A 14265-nucleotide genomic window follows, 5' to 3' on the forward strand; every position below is an offset into this window, starting at 1 on the left:
TTAAATAACCTGCAAGGCTCAGGTGTCCTGGAAAATGTTGTTTCAATTCACCAAGATTTTATCTTGTATTACACAATGACCATGGCAGCTAAACTTTTCTACTGTCCATATGCAATTTTAAAATATAAGGAGTTACTCAGTATACAAGATTATAGAAGTGTTTATTGTGCTCAATTTCATTAAACATTTTATAAACATAGTCTAATATGAGAAATTGGAATTTATGCAAGTTTTAATCTGAGATCAAATATAAATGTGGTAATCTCTTTAGACCACTTCACATACAAGCAATACCTTACAATCAAAGTCAAACATATGCCATTTTAATCACATGGGCAAAAGAATCTTCCACCTTCTGGTTCAAAACCCCACACTTCCCTCCCATTCTTTCACCCGAGCACTTACAGTCCTTTATCTCCTCCAGCCACTAGAAACAAAGTCACTTCTAGGTAATAAACACACAAGCAGACCAAACACCTATGGAATCAGAAACTAGAGATAAAATGTTCTGGTTTTCTTTCAAGACTGACCTGATGCCAACACAGACTTGTTCCATGGAAAATACTGTGTCTCCCATGGCTTCCCGCACTTGAGTTTAGTCAGTTCCTATCTTTCAACCTTCCTTCCCTTTGGGTTGTCCTGTTCATCTGAACACTAATTATATTATGTATTGGGCTGTGAACCGGAATAGATTCTGGAATACCATGATCACCTAACATTAGCTGAGTAAGGGCTTCAGGACTGCCCACTTGGTGCTATTCATCTTTCTGCAGAAGCTACTCTGTCATGCCTCTTAATTATTTTTGTTGGTTGTCTCTAAATTCCTTTCACATTTCTGCTACTGAGCTGGCCAGAACTGAATTTATTATTTCCTCCAGATATATTAGCTTGCACTTTTCCAGCTTGAATCTCATTTTGCTTCCTGCACATACTTCTGAGCTCTTTAGATCCCTTTTTATTATTTCTCCTTTCTTGCTTGTATTTGCAACACCTGCCAGTTTGGAGTATGATTGGATCATTAGAAAGCAGGGCAGCTGCAGGGCAGGCAATGCCACAGTGCCCTAGGGAAACTCCAAGCAATACTGGGTCTTAAACTTTTGGAAATGTACCCATGGCAGAGAGGAAGCATCGGGAACATGTGTAACTGAGCTAGTGCTACAAATAATCTGCCTGCAGATGAAGGGAACACAGTGTGGCTTCAGAGACGCAGAGTGGCTGCTGCCATCATTTTATCTGAAGTAGCTGCTGTTGCCCAAGTATGATTTTACTGGGACAGGAGGGATCTGAAGCCTCTCCATTACCCAGGAAACACTGCCAGGTGTTGGCATATGCCCATAACATAAGTATGCCCCTGCATCCTTCCACTGTCTCATTTTTGGGGACCATTGAATTACAAGACAGTTCCTTGAAGCCATGATTCAAGCACACTTCTTTTTTTTTTTTTTTCCCTCTGTAGACATTAAAACATTTTATGATACTTAGGACTTAAAAAAAATGGAAAAGCCTGTAAGTTTGGTATTGATATTCTGAATTCCAGTGCTATTTAACTCTAAAATGGAAGCACGGGGATTAAAAGTTTGGGAGATTATATTCACACTGAGTACAGAAATTCCTTTTACTTTGTGAATTTTTAACTTTTATCTGGCACCTGATGTTCATTTTTTCCATGACATTTTACATAGAATTAACTATTCTCTTCATGTCTTATTATTTCCCATGGCAGATCCCAGGGTGATTAAATTCTAATACTGACAGGTACCTCCAGGGAGCACTGAGTTTCTATACATGTGACTAACTGGGTACTTCATCTAACCGGCTGCAAGCAGCAGCCCACCTAGCAGTGCAGTGATTTTGCTTAACTTTGAGGAAAGTCAGACAGTTTAAAACATGCACATTAGCTCTCTCTGAAGAGAGGTGGCTTTTCAGTGCATTCATGATACTGCCTTGCACAGATGTCTTTCCAAAAATTTACATTTGTCCATTTTATTCAGAATATGAACAGTTGGGGGCTTATGCCACTTTTCTGTATTGTATTTATCCAAACAGGAATATTGATTACTGAATCAGTTTTCTAATCAGTTGTCATTCTAGCTGCCATCTTTTCCATTCTAAAACCTTAGATTTATAAAAAACAAACTTCAGTGCAGGAATTTGCTGTGAGTAATGCCTGTCAGGAGCGTTTTTTGGAACCATGTAATTGTGATGGACAAGCCTGAGCCCTGCCCTTTCTCAGCCCCGCAATAAGCACAGGGCCCCTCCCTTATTCTTTACACTGGCTGCAATTATGATCTGAGTAAATTAGTCAAAGATGTGGATCCATTGACAACAATAAGTTTAGAATCAGACTACTAAAGAACTGAGGATTATGTGTAAAATGTCCCCTTTAATGACAAAATAGAGGAAATTATACCATTCCCTTAACGGCAGAGTCCTCATCCAAAAATAGACCATTTAAGGAATAGCTAAAAAAAGCTCTAATTGTTCATGTCTTTCTTTTTTCACAGTAGGGCTAACAGTTTTTATAAATAAATTATCTGACTGATCACTTAACTGAATCACCTACTCTAATTAAAGTACAGTACATGGTATGGCATATCTATACATAAAGGTGGTGAATAGAGATCAAATCCTAAAATGATCCATATGTAATAGAACTGTATATTTATCTATTAGAATAAATATCTTTGTAGTACTGAAAGGGCTTTCCCTGAGGTTTTTTTCCCATCATTTGTATTTGGTAATTTGCTATGGTAACTATGTTTACCTCTAAATGAATTGTTTTCTAATCAGTATTAAGTTAAATGAACAGTTACTTAATAAAAATGGCCCTTACTTTTAATAGATTTTTAGCCTGACTTCACAAAATTCTTTTAGCTCTTAGAAGTTATTAATTATTTTATTTTCTTTTTAAACAGTGAGTGTGGCAGATAAGGCAGCTCCTGCAAAATATGCTGAGTAAAAACGTATTTCACTTTAAGATTTCATCTCTTTTTCTTCCTGACTCACTTTTCTTCAGAGACCCAGATAACAACTCCCACATTTCCAATGACTCTTCATTTTAGGCAACTATCTAATGTTAGGCAACTTGAGTAGCATGGACACTCAGTACAGTCAATGGAGCCTGGAAAGGGCAACTCAGAGCATCCTTAGTGTTTAACTCTCTTCACAGTATAATTTCCTGATTATATACAGACTCAGAGATCCTATTGCAGGCAACTGAATTAAATAACTAAATTTGGATGGTGTGAGCAGGTTAACCTTAGTCTCTTGATTTGGCCATATAGAAAGCTGGAGACAACATGAATTTTACTGTAGAATTGGGGTCTTCATAAAACCAGAAATGCCTAGCAATCTGTAGCTGAAAAAGTATGGCTTACTTCAGAGAAAATATGATGTTGTTTAGGGAAATCAGAAGAGCTGATTTAAATTTCTGTTCTGTCATAGAATTCCCCTGTGACCTTAGGGACATCACTCAGGGCAAGATTTTTATGGGCATCTGGACATCTGACTCCAGGGGATTTTAACTAAGTAACTTTGCAAATATAGCCATAGAGCTCTATTCTTTCATTTTCCATTTGCAAAATGTAGATAGTGATATTTTCTCTCTCACATTTTACCTACAAAAGCTTTTAGGTGGAATTCTCAGTTAAAAGAATAATGTAAGGCCAAGAAACTATGAACCATGGTAGAAAATTCTACTACTTGAAAATATTCTCTAGAAAGATTATGACTTTCTCTAACTCATTGTTTGTAAGTTTGGGGGACAATTATTCTGACTCCCTATAGCTGAATAATTGAAGTTTCTTTGCAAGTATTTGCTGTCTACATCTGAAAAGGACAACAGCCATCACTAAAGTAGACAGGTAAAATTATATACTATTGTTTCAATTCCCAAAATAGAGTGCAGATATTTGCAATTCAAATATCTGCCCATTTAAATTTAAAATTTTGTTTCCAAGGCCTGTCAGCTAACCTGAGTGCAAGCCTCACAACAAGATTGTCCCATAGCTCGGGCAACTCCAAGCAATTGGTACCACAGCCTCTCTCCCACTCTCTGACTCACTGTGTCCTTCATCTGCCAGTCACATTTGTGTCCTGGGTCACGGGACATGGAAGGGGACACAGCACTGAGCCTGGCACCGCAACTTCTATTGGAACCACTTCTTCAAATGATCTTGCTAGATGGCACAGAAAGGTTGTACCGCAGCATTATATCCACTCCCATGTCATTTATGATGACATTTCTGACATGCTTCCCTTGACATGGCTCAAGGCTGCACTGTTTCAGAAGCCAAAGCAAACGAAACTCAAAAGGTTTCCATTAATGCTTGCCTATGACACTTTGATTCACTTTCTGAAGACATTTTGCCAATAAAACACAACACAAGCCAGATTTCCTCTTGCCATACATTCTAACGAGCAGATGACTTGTGGATATGTCATTCAGCTGGGTTTTCACCTGGAAGAAAGCAGCACACTGCCTACACTGAAGTGACTTGCTACTAGCTTTAATTGGCATGTACTTCTTTTTGCATCATTCTGTGCTCATAGGCATGTCTTGGCTGAATCTGATGGAATATATTTTACATGTATTAACACTTCCAACATACTGAAAGCTTGCAATACATATGCTGGGCATCACTCCAAATATATATGACCTCATAAGGTTTCATGAATTTTGGACAATAACTTGTTTTGCAGTTATTCTTAGTGTATAGAAATGGAAAGTTTGAATAAGAGTACCTACACTAGTTAAGCTATAGTCATACTTGTAATACACCAAGGGACTCATAGAAACTCTACATAAGGAGTGAAGCTTGAAAACCAGAATAATTTCAAGTAAATGTATGTAATATGACATTTTATTCACTAAGTTATTTGTCATCAACTCTTGCACAAGTTAAACAGGCTCCCAAAAATGGTTTTTAATGTATTTACGCAAGCTACTGCATTATGGTGAGCAGTACCTTGCCCTTTGAATAGTCCTATTGATTTTAGTTCAGAATAAGGTTGGCAGAATGGGGACTTAGCAACCGCAGATGGAAAGCAATTCCTTTCTTAATTTATATTCACTGGGTCTTGTTTGACAATTTTTTTTTAAAGAAGGGTCTGTCTCCTCTCAGACCAAACGTAAACCTCCTCAGTGCATCTAATCTGGACATCTCTCCTAGTTATTTCCCACTCACATCTGTTGGAAAATGTTGATCCCACTCAATCAATGGCAAAAGTTCCTTGGTTTCCATGAGGAAGAGTTTTGCCCTTGCCTATTTCACCATTTCTCTGCCCCAGACTTCATTAATGAAATATTTCCTTCTAATAAAGCTCTACAGTATAAAACACAGCATGTTTCCAGGGCATATTTCTTCTTTTCCAAGTTTTACTTTTTGGCAGCACACTCCTCACTTTTGTTTTTATTTTAATCCCAAATCTATTGCTGCTATGATCCTTGCTCCCCTATTATATAGTCAATTGTACCTCCAATATTACTTAATACAGTATCTAGATGTATACTCATCTTTGTCATCTGATGCACATACTAATTTGGGAAGTAATTTTAAATCAGTTTCAGTGTCACATCCCTGATTTCCAGTATTAATTATGTAGTTCAGTGTATACCTCTTACATACTACTATATTTTACATGTTGGCATAAGTACTGTCTCAGATCATCTGACTATAGCAATGAGTTACAGCAGCCAGCTTACCCCATACTACCTCACCATTCTCAGAAGACAAAAAACAACAGCCTACCTCTTTGACAGTACACAAAGGAAGTCATGGTATGTTTAAACTGCTCTAACATATTCCTTCCCATGTGAAGATTCTCAGCTCTTTTACTGTAATCTCCACCACTGAAAAGGGAACTTTTCATTTGCTCCTATGTAAGTACTAAAAAAAAAAAAAAAAAAAAAAAGGAAAAAAAAAAAAAGGAGGAAAGTTTCTATAACATCCTAGGTCAGTTTGTCGCTAGGAAGATAGTACATCTTTTTATCTTTGGAAATGGATAACTAAAATTAAAGTTCATCATTCCTACAGTTCTCTGCTGGTTTTATTCCAAATGCAGCAACAAATGTACTGACTTCTAGGTTTAACATACTCCCTGTAGATCCTCATTAGTTGGGGGCATGAGAGCAAAACTCAGCTGGTTCTAACCTCAAAATGTTATTTGCCATTTTATGTTGGGTTCTGACAATGAGGAACACATATTAAAGGTTTCCTTTGGTGTCCAGCCTGTAGAGAATATAAATCCTACAACCTCATGCAGAGTGTTTTAGTCTTCTAGGCAAATTTATCCAGTTTCTTTTCTCTGGAGGACCTTGATTTAGTCCACAGCAAGATGCCATCCATCGTATACATATTTATTCTAAGAGAAAATTCTTGCCTTCTTTATCTCCTACTATCTTCTTTTTTAAAATGTTTGCTCCATTAGCACAAACATGATGCACCAACACAATGCCCTTCTCTTGATAACATAAGTAGTTTTCAATACCTCTTCTGTCCCTCTTTTTTATCTTTCTATTATTTTTTATTTATGCACCAGTAGCATCTGCAGACCTCTGTCTGAAATGACGGTCATGATATTTTCTTGACAACCTCCCATTAAAAACTGAGGTCCTTCATCCCAAGTTAGTATATTCTTTTTTTTTTGTTTGTTCTTTTGCTACATCACAGTCCACTAAAAGGGCACATCTTTACTCAAAATAAGCAGAGAAAATATAAAATCACTAGCTAGATAGTTCTCTTGCTCTTAGAACACATACAGCATTTTCTTCCCTAATATTCTGGCAATGATATAATATTTTATTTGAAATCTCACTTCACTGTGCTTTGACCACACTCTAACTTCCCAATGACAGCCAAGCACCGTCTTCTTCAGTCTATTGATAGACTGCTAAGACATGTATAAATTAATAAAAAAACAGGGAGATCTTGTCAAAAATGAAAGGGAGCACCACCATTTCCACATGCTGCTTCCACCTGCCGTGTTTCACTTTTGCCTCTCACTCGCAGTTTCCCAGCAACAGCATGTTCACTCAATGCCCCAGTCAATAAACAGCACTGAGCCCAGCAAGGAATTACTTCAGATGCTTCAGCCAAAAGTCTAGAAAACAGAAGAGCTACTGAAGTAACAACTACCACTTTTATAAAATAACAACCCCTTGCATAGGATTGCATGTTATAAAGCTTTGATACCACAGATGACCTCCTGTCTTTTTGTGTGTGTGTGCTAAGCATATTTGACAGAGTTTAATACCATGTAATTATACCAGAGATTAAACTGATCCATAACTACTTTTGCAGTAAGTATCACAACAGAGATATAGTCACACTCAGATATAACCGTATTTTGGCCCTGTACAAAAACTAAATAAATGAGATAACTTTTAATCGCAATTTTGAAGTGTCTCTTAGAATAGGTTTTTACTGCCTGATTTTCAAAACTGCAGTATAGCACAGCCTAGTTTTATATATTATATGCAGCCACTTTCATTGCTTCAGTTCTGGGCAAATCAACATCTATCAAACCTAGAGAAGTGCTGCAAAATTCTACTCCAATGCTGGCATCTCCAGCTATAGTGATGGAAAGTTGTATGAATAGAAATAAATTTTCTGTAAGAAAAATCTAAGAATTTAAGTAGTTGGATCAGAGCCTGTGATCTAGGAGACCTGTCCTGAAATGGCCAGTGAAACAATTCAGAAGAACATGTAAAAATGCTAAATTAGGTATATTGGGAGTTGGGTATAGTTTCTACAGAAGAAAGAGATTTAAAGACTGGAGTGGCAGCTTTCAAAGCTACTTGAGTCCTGCAGTCTGACAGTCACTGTAAGAGAGAGCCTTTAGAATTTCACACTGTCATGGTTTAACCCCAGCCAGCAACTGAGCACCATGGAGCCACTTGCTCACTCCTCCCCTCCTCTGGTGAGATGGGGAGGAGAATTGGAAAAAAAGTAAAACACGTGGGTTGAGATAGGAACAGTTTAATGATTAAAATAAAATAAATAAAATAAAATAAATTAAAATAAAATAAAAATTATTGTAATGAAAAGGGAGATAACAAAAAGAGAGAGAAATAAAGCCCAAGGAAGACAAGTGATGCACAATGCCATTACTCACCATCCGTTGACCGATGCACAGCCAGTCCCTGAACAATTGCCCCCCCTGGCCAACTCCCCCAGCTTCTATATTGAGCAGGACATCTCATGGTATGGAATATCCCTTTGGCTAGTTGGGGTCAGCTCTCCTGGCCATGCTCCCTCCCAGCTTTTTGTGCACCTCCTCGCTGGCAGACCACGGGGAACTGAAAAGTCCTTGACTTAGGATAAGCACTACGTAGCAACAACTAAAACATCAGTGTGTTATCAGCATTATTCTCACACTAAATCCAAAACACAGCACTGTACCAGCTACTGGGAAGAAAATTAGCTTTATCCCAGCCAAAACCAGGACACATGCTATTATTTCTGCCTTGGAACTCAACAGTTTCTGTTACAGGTTGCAGCTACCAGAAAGACGACGAGCATTGCAAAACAGTTCTGCTCTCTTAATTGACCAACCAAAAATTTCCAAGTAGGATGAAACAGCGAAGTTCCATGGAAATTTTACTGGTCTCTGTAGAATATATTTGAAGAACTATTGATTTTGCCAGAGAATTCTACATTTGTAGTGGGCCTTTTCACTTCTCTATGGAATTTGATAGGGATATAATTCCTCACTGAAATTTGTAAGATATTTCAAAAACTTTTAGAAGTTAACTTTTCAGTTAAGGTTGTAAACTGGTTCCAGAATGAAAGAGATAAGGTGCAGAAAATTTTTCATTTATGCCAGCTATAATTCAGTCTGTATTTCTGTCAGTAGTGTATTTTAAGCAGTATAAACATCATGTCAAAGACAGATCTAGTTAAGTGTTTTGTGATACCCAGATGAAACACTATGTTTTTATAAGGCCAGATCCAAAATTTAATGAAAGTCAACTGAAAGACTGCTACTATTTGCTCAGTTTAGTGAGCAGTGACAGAATTCCTATGGAATTAGTCTTGTCCTCACTTTTTTTATCTCAAACTCAATCAATTTCTCGGTGATGTTCCTGGAAATCTTGCTGACCATGGCCAGTGACTTTTACCTCCAGCCTCCAAAGTGTGATGGGATCAGCAGAAGGGCTTTCTTATTTCTGTGGCACTTGCTTGGCATGAATCACACTAGCAAATATATTAAAAATGTTTCATTTCTGTCCATTACTTTTTCTCTTTTTTTTTTTCTAACTTCATAAGGGATAAAAAGGAGAGTTGGGTTCAGATGAATTCGTCTGATTTAAATCATCTCCCCAGTGTGTTTTGTGAAGTCAAATGAAAATGAACACTGCTCACTTGTTCCTGGCAGAACAAGTCACAACCCTATAGCAGCTTCAATCCATTTTAAAGAACTGTATTTTGTCCCATCCCACTGCAATAAATATTATTTTTATTTTAGTTTTCACTCATTTTACTTCAGCTTTTAATCTGGTATTAGTGAATCTCAGACAGAGGGATATTTTTAGTAAGAGTGGCTATTTGACTGCAATATAAATTAAAAAGTCTCTTTATTATTCATACAAAAAATCTTCAACTTCATTATATTTGTGTAGAGTGACTGTGACTTTTATCATCTTATGTAAAACCTTCATCGGGTCTGAGTGTAAAATGAGATCAGATAGAGTTTTACTTTATCCCTTTTTTGCCTTTTCTTTTTCTGACCAGCATAGACTTGATAGATACAGAATACTGATTTAGCTGTTACCTGTCTTTTTATTTTATTGAAAGATCTCTGCAGGGATAAACATGCTTTTCTGGGGCTTTTTTTTTTAAAAAAAAAAATTAAAAGTGACTAATAAAGTAGAATGATCTGATAATAATATGGACATAAATTCACACTCCTCTGGAATTTATATGAAGTTATGTAACAGCGGAGTTTTACGAAGTAAAACATATTCTTCCATCTTTCTACTTTCAGTCTGTATGAATCCTGCATACAGTCATTCCTTTTAACTACATTTTTTCCCTCTTTATTCTCTGGAGTAATAGAACCTTTCTTCATTACTATTGTGAAAATACATATGGTAGCAGTAGTTGGGAGCACAAGGAACAATTATCCCTGTGCTATGCAAACAAAGAATAAAAAACAGTCTTGGCTTGGAAGGTTTTTATGTCAAGCAAGGTGTGAACAGAGAAGCAAGTACAGGGTGATGGCATGCAGGAAAATGAACAGCATGAAAAGTTAGAGTATATTTGTATTAAGTACTCTTCTTGTTCTGTTAGGGTTTTTTCCTTGATAGGGATGTATTACAAATAGCTGGCAAAGAGAATTAGGTGATAGTATGCGGTAAAAGTAAAAGAAACCAAAGAATGAATAAGACAGTCAAATCTCACCAGCTGGCTCTGGATGCCCAGAAGATACATCAAGGCTGAAAAGAATCTTTGAGAGATTTAAGAGAGATAAGATGGCAGATATAATGATGTGGCTTTTTTTTTTTTCATAGTAAGATTAAAAAAAGAAAAGTAATTAGGCATGTGAGAGAATTCAAGAAGGTATTTTTCAAAAGAGCATTACCTACTACATCACGTACTCTAACATGGGGATAAAATCTTTGTAAGATTCAGATATATAAGTTCAAAACAGAGAAACCTTTCTGGCTTTTCCGCACTGTTTAAAATCTTGTCTGCATGGTTATATTGACCAGGATAACTACAGACTAACAAGTATCAGACCCTAAGTATTGTCATGTATCTCCTTTCTGCACACATTCCATTTTAAAATAAAGGATTTAAAGGAATATTCTAGAACAGAGCATTCCCACAGGAAAGCAGAGACACACTGGCATCATTACAGAGGAATAATAACACCCTGTAAACATGACCTATGTTTTACCCCACCTTATGTCAAGGCATTCAAAATCCCTGTAGAAACATTCAGGTGCTCAGCAGCCAAGCAATTATATTCTTGATCTCTGCGGTGCCCTGTTCTCTAGGAAGGTCTCCCTTGCTGCAGTGAAGTGCTATACTCGCTGGAAACTCAATGAAAAACAAAAAATGTTTATAGCAGTAATCTCTGTCAGCTGACTGTGATTCTCAGACTATGCACAAGATAAAATGGGCCAATAAAATGTATGGTGCAAACAAGGAGAAGTGAGAAAAGTCAACTGAGAACTGCTTCAAAGATGATCAAACTGGCTTCAACAAAATTGTTATGGTAAACATTTATTTAACAGTAAATGGATTTTGCACAGCCAGTTTAAATGCACTAATAATCCCATTTTTCAAATGGAAGAAGACATTTCTGGGCTGTACTTCTGTTTAAATTCAGTTCTTGAGACTACCCACTGCTGTTACACACAAAGTCTTAAATTTGACATATCACTTACCATGCCCCACCATACACAGCATCATACTGGAAAGAGCAAAAACTTGATGCTGCTACATATATATATATATTTTTTTTTTAATCTGAATCACTACAGCTTCGTTGGAGTTATTCTGATTGACACTCATGTGAGAGAAGAATTAGATGTTTACACTAAGACCCTTTATTCCTCCCTCTGTGTGAAAAGAACACTATGTATGGACTGAGTCCCAAATCATAAAGCCCTAAATTCTATGACTCTTCCCAAATAGAATTAAAAGTGACAAATTTATTATGTAACTACAAGGATCTATCTGCCCCTGTGGCTGGGGACCAGCCTATTTGAGTCCAAAGCAAAAATAACCACATACCACTCTGAGGAATTGTCAGTGCCCACTTTCCCTTTTAGATTAATCTTTGTATAGTATAATTTGCAAAAAAAGATTACAGACATCTAGATAGCACACGCTGAGTACTGTCTGAAGGAAAAGTCTGACTGACCACTTCTAAATTGGCAACAATATGAGGATTATTTGTGCATACTGAAAATGCAGACATTAACATGAGATTACCACTGCAAACAACAATGAAAGAAAATTGTATCCACAGATGAAAAATTTTAGAAGCAATTAGGGATTCTGTGAGGGAATTTACACATATTAATCTGAGTGAGGATTTGAATGAAAAGGATTACTTGAGGTCAAAGCTTATTTTTACCTAATCAGATGTTGGGGTCTTCCAGGTAAAAGACAATTTTTAATTATACATCCTTACTACCTGGGTTGTTAAGAATGTTGCTGCAACTGTATTACAGTGAATGACAGACTGCAGGACATGGAAAGACATGTGCTAGGATAAACTGAAGTTTAGTATCTTTACTGAATAAAATAATTTGTTCATTCATATGACAGTGTAATAAATTGCTTTCTATATCCCTATTATACTGTCATTGCAGTGTAAAGATGTGGTTTCATAATCAATTTAAGCCAATCTAAAACTGCACTGTCAACAAAAAGGGCTGTCCCACCTGCCCTGGGCTGGCTGAAGAGTAAAACAGATCAGTGGCAATTCAACAGAGATCACCTCAATCTGATCATGAAAATGCCTCTTGAGTAAAATGTTGGATTCACCAATATCAGTAGTAAACACTAACTTCAATGGGTTCTAGATCACTCTGTTAACTTCTTGTATTGTGATCTGTATTATGTGTTTGGTCATAAAATACGTGTTTGCATGAATATGCATACATACAGAAAAAGTTTCTGAATGAACTGTGGACAGATCAGTCACCGTTTATAACATCACCAGCTCACTGTTTAACCTGTTTTTCTCTATGAGCCAGCAGGCTTGATCACTGGTGCTATGAATCTGATACTCTCACAGGCAATGCTTAAAAATGGTGAACTAATTTTAGATTCTTGGGTACAGAGGTGGTTTAGGAAAATGATGCTGCTGCCTCACTTTCAGAAAAAAAATGTAAACACCATGCATTCACCATAAATATACTCAGACTAGAGAAAGAACACCTTTTCCCAGAATAACTCGGACTGGCTGTATGGTTGGGATGTTCCCAAGCTGCCATGTACTACTTGAATTCGTCCACAGTGAGTTTTGAACAGTAATTTGTACAATGAAACAAAAGATAGTGGTTTGAAGACACAGTACAGCTAATTTCTGTCAAACATTTCATCCAGGGGTTTAGCTTTAAAATTTTCAGTAGTTGGATATTGTAATACTTCATTCCCTAGCCTGTATTTACTACTGTAGGCATCATCATATAAAAGAAGTGCTATTCTTTACTCACTGTCCTGTATGGTGTGCTTTTAGAGTACAGCTGTCTATCAAATGCAAGAAAATTAAGACACTTAATTTCCTCTCTCTGTGCATACCTCCCATGTATGTTAATGACAGATAAGTAGGAAGTAGGAAAGAGAGCTACTGTGAACAGGCTGAATGTAACAGGTCGCCCACTTCAAGTAAATCTGGTTCTTTCAAGAAGAAAGACAGAAAACCAGTTACATCACATCACACTTATCCTTCAGCATGAAATGTACAAATTCATACTTGGTTGACTTCAGAGCCACAGTGGACATTATGTGCTGAACAGTGTTAACTCTTAAATGTATCACCTCCAAATTCAATACAATTTTTAAGTTATAGTATATAAAAATGCACTTATCTGCATACATTTTAAACTGCAGCTTTTATGATGGTTTCCTGGAATTATTTTTAAATAAAATCTTTCCCATTTTGTCAATTGTAGTTTTTAATCTACTTGGATTACTAGGTGTTCTGTTCCCTCTGTTTTGTCAATGGGGCTTTCAGATGTACTAACAGATGGGGCAGATCAGAAGCAGACTACTGTATTTAGAGTTTTCTGTACACATATGCTTTTTACTAGAAGGCATAATTTGCCAACCATGGGTGTAATTCCACCAGTTAGGCTGTTGAGGGAACTGGTAGAAAAACTTTGCCATGAACAGAATGCTATTGTATTTGTACTTAGGCTGCAACACTTCACTTCAAATTGCCTTTTCTGAACTACACAGCTTGGTTCCAGAAATGCACAGAAAGACTCTTTGGAACATCTCCATCAGCACTTTATTTCAGGCAGAATCATATTAATGCCTCTATTTTACTGTTGCCTTTTGTGTTTTATATTTACTTCATGCTAGGTGGCATCTAGATGTCATTAATGAAAAACTGTAAACTTTCTCCTGTTAGTCTCACTATTCTCTGCACATTTATATAAAAGAAACTTTTAAATAAGAGAATGGGAACAATGAGAAAGACCTTTCTGAATGTCCTCAGTCATCATTCCTGAATTTCTGTTACTGTGAGGAATAAAACAATTATTGGTTTCTTTGTGGACCAATGCTACTTTTATGAGTA

The sequence above is a fragment of the Tyto alba genome, unplaced genomic scaffold (assembly GCF_018691265.1).
Source record: "Tyto alba isolate M040663 unplaced genomic scaffold, T.alba_DEE_v4.0 Super-Scaffold_17, whole genome shotgun sequence".
Lineage (NCBI taxonomy): Eukaryota > Metazoa > Chordata > Aves > Strigiformes > Tytonidae > Tyto > Tyto alba.